The sequence below is a fragment of the Monopterus albus genome, unplaced genomic scaffold (genome assembly GCF_001952655.1).
Source record: "Monopterus albus unplaced genomic scaffold, M_albus_1.0 scaffold10.1, whole genome shotgun sequence".
Classification (NCBI taxonomy): Eukaryota; Metazoa; Chordata; class Actinopteri; order Synbranchiformes; family Synbranchidae; genus Monopterus; species Monopterus albus.
Window position 1 is genome coordinate 2,882,983 of NW_018127890.1, and position 3,505 is coordinate 2,886,487.

Below are 3,505 nucleotides of genomic sequence, written 5' to 3' on the forward strand. Positions count from 1 at the left end.
ACCTGGACACAACTGCTCTCGTTAACATTTGAAATCTGGGTTTTCCACCGTTATGGAATCAAGAGGCGGACAGGAGTGGCTGAGCTCAGCTGCTGGTACTGCAGACTGGGAGCAGACGCTGTCTGTCTGTTTACTGGGGTGGTGGAGGTAACGTTATCTTTTCAAATGGTGGAAAAGGTTTGTTGTGTTTCTCTGCCGCCTCAGGTCGCTGCTCGTTTCAGAACAGATTTCACTCTGCTGTTCATCCAGCTTTAGAAATCCAAGTATTTCCAAATCGCAGAGTCCGTATGACCTCCTCGCCACAATATCGCTATCCTGTCTCCTCACTGTCATCTCCTTTTAGGTTTCCAGCAGAGTGTGGGTTCCTGAGACATGTCTCAGCCACATGACACTGCTGCTGAGAGTTTGTTGTGTAATAATTACGGCAACGATTTCATCTCCCAGCCATAGACTGTAGCTAGTTTTCCTCCACTTGACACTCATGCCACAGTGTGCGCTGTGGTTGCTTTACAGAAATGTAAGTCACCCTTTAGTTACTAAATATACTCCTTCCACATTATTCACACCTTTCCTTTTTTTTTTTAAACCACAAGCTCACAGGGTGTGACAGGGTACAGGGTTTCCCCCCAGCATGTTGGCATGTCAGGTTGCTAGCTCCGAGGGGTACTGGTTGAGTTTGAGGTTTCGGGGCTTGTTGACCAAACACTTTCTCTTGCTCATCACAGTTGCTGGTGCTGCTTTGATGAATGAAAACCCAACGTGTCGTGGCATCGTGACTCTGTCTTGGCCAAGCTGCTACAGGCCTTGAGCCACAGTGTCATATAAGAAAAAAAATAAAGATTTGACTAGTCAACAAGGCTATTGGCTGTTCTGGAGCTTTCAGTCGCATCACATGATCTTCTTCAGTTAGCTCAGCTGTCATGAAATTTGATGTTCACATTTGATGGCTACAAATCCCCAGTCAATCGCTGCAGTTCTTTTCCTCTAACCCGCTGCAGGTTTGCACTACGAGCCTCCTGATTGGCTGTTGAAGTCCCACGTCACCTGTGATAGGTGCTTGCTGTTTCTCCATCTCAGTCTGGCCGCCACTCAGCTTGTGCTCTTTCAGCAGAGAGATGCAAACTCTGTTATCGCCCTTATTTTCATGTTCCCATCAAATGCGGTGTGAGGCTCATGCGACCTGCTGTTCACACTGTCACACCATATTTGAATGTTTGGCGACCTGTTCATGTGTGTGGGCAGGTTAAAAAGTAGACGCTGAGTGTTAGAAGCTGGTCATATAGGTGTATACAGCTAAGATTGTTTTCATTCTCCATCTTTATATTTTTTTCATTAATCAAAGGTTCCTTTGAATCTGCTCCAAAAAAAGTTAAAAACAAGTCCGAAAGCAGTTTAACATGCCTGTCGAGCCTCAGCCCAAGGAGACGCCTCATTCTGTGCAGCCAACAATCCAACACTTAATGTTATTTCCTTGTACGAACCTGGATCCAGTCCTCAGAAATCAGAGACAGAAATGAGTGACTGATTTTTGAAAATATGTTCCTCATATACACGACCAACCAAAGGTTTTAGAACACCTCTATTTTTCCAGTTGTTATTAGTGTAATTCAACAACTGAACACACCAGTGCCATTCTTTGCTGACCATCTTGTTCTTTTCTTCTAGGCAGCCTGCAGATGGTTTTATGGCTCATTATCCTGTTATAGCATGAAACTCTTAATGGCCTTAGTAGTAACACAGCCTGGTCCAACACTTTGTACAGAGAGGAACTGTTGTTGTGATACCCGTAGGAGGTTTTTGCATCAGTGTTTGACTTCATTTACTTCAGTGCTACAGCAAAGCTGGAAGTTAACATGTCACTGGATCCTTGGATCTTGTTTCACGTGTCAAATTTGCACACACGTTTAGTTTTTGGTGACTTCTGTCTTTTTTAAAACATCTGTTAGTTCTTAGCTTTGCACCATTTAAGGCTGTTCCCTGGACCTAAGCTGCTTACATATGAAAATAAAAAGTGGAAGAATGTATTGACCCCAAACATTTGAACGACAGTGTTTTTCCTTAAACCAACTGAACTTCTCCGTCTGGTTCTGAAGCTGACTTTCCTTCATGCTTTTACTCCTTCAGTCTTCCCAGGAATGCAGCTGGACATGTTTTTTGTGCTGTACTTCGGTTAATTGATCATCATGTGGGCTGCACATTCACACTCCTTGTCACATTCTACAAGGGAACTGTTCAGCTAAAGTCGATGAGGGCTGCTGTGGAACCTCAGTCACATGTTTCCTGTAAAGTAAAGCTGTTATAATTCACTCACTCAGCAAATGCTTTACGTGAGTGATGTAATTATGTTTGGGCGTAGCTGAAAGGTTCTGATTCGACAGGTGAAGCAGATTCCTTACAGATTTGACAGCTGAGTGAAAGTGTTTGTCAGCAGGTTTTAGTACATCATGACCGTTCTACTTCAGAAAGAAGGAATCTTAAGAGGAAACACCGACCACGTCTCAATTACTTTGCATGAAAATGGTCAAAAACTGAAGATTGACTCTGTTCTTTGTTTATGTGTTTATTTCTGGCCATTTCTTTCTCACAAGGCTCTCACTGGCTTATGTTTTATTTGACTTTATTTTTTCTCATAATTCATTTAAGCATTTTGAAACCATATTAACATTAATTTAAATTAATTTTAATTTGTTTCATCTCACAAGATCAGCTGCATCAAAGATCTGTCATGTTACTTTTACTCTCTTGCTTTGTTCATAGTTGTATCACAGCGAAACAGGCCTTTATAATTAACCAGGGTGGAAAATGAAACATTAAAGTGGCACAGGAACACGTAACGTGGGAGCAAATGAACACTGAACAGAGTACACTCTAGTAAAGTAAATGAAATGCTCTCTCTATAATAACCGATAACACACTGGGGTCCACGTTCTTTTAAACAACACCTTCAGCGTTTTGAAACGAGATCCAGCTTCGTTGTTTATGCTTCGTTCCTCTTCCCTGCAGCAGTGCTTCTTAGGAGACGCTGTTTAGACAGTGCTGAGCAGTATAAACTACTGAAGTGACTGTGGACTTGAGCCTCTTTTAGACAGAGATTTCACCACATTTGTGTTAAGCTGGTCCTTCTTTATCATGGATTTGCCTATTTACACTGAAAACACTGGCCCCTGTGTTCTTGTTACCCAGATAGTGGCATCCTGGTGTTGGAGGTGTGACACTGATAACATTGTGGCAGATGAACAGCCATGTGCTTCTGCTTCTGCACATTCACGACACGATTTGGACTCAAAGTTGTTGTGCGCAGTGTACAACATGTTAGTTATGGTCACAGATTCTGTTTCTTGTCAGCAGCTGTAAAATTTGAACCCCTGGCAGCCCCCCAACCTCGTTCCGGCTTGGTACCTTTTATACAAATGATGTGGCATAAAATTGGCACAGTGATCCTGCCTTAAACAGGCTGTGAAAAGGGAGCTTGAGAGGCAAAGCAGCAGGATTTATTAGTGCATCC

General features: G+C 42.7%; 1 protein-coding gene across 1 annotated transcript in view; it reads left to right on the forward strand.

The window, feature by feature from the left end:
• Window positions 1–3,505, forward strand: part of iqgap1 (IQ motif containing GTPase activating protein 1) — a 45,193-nt gene that overhangs the window by 3,732 nt on the left and 37,956 nt on the right. The window lies entirely within an intron of this gene.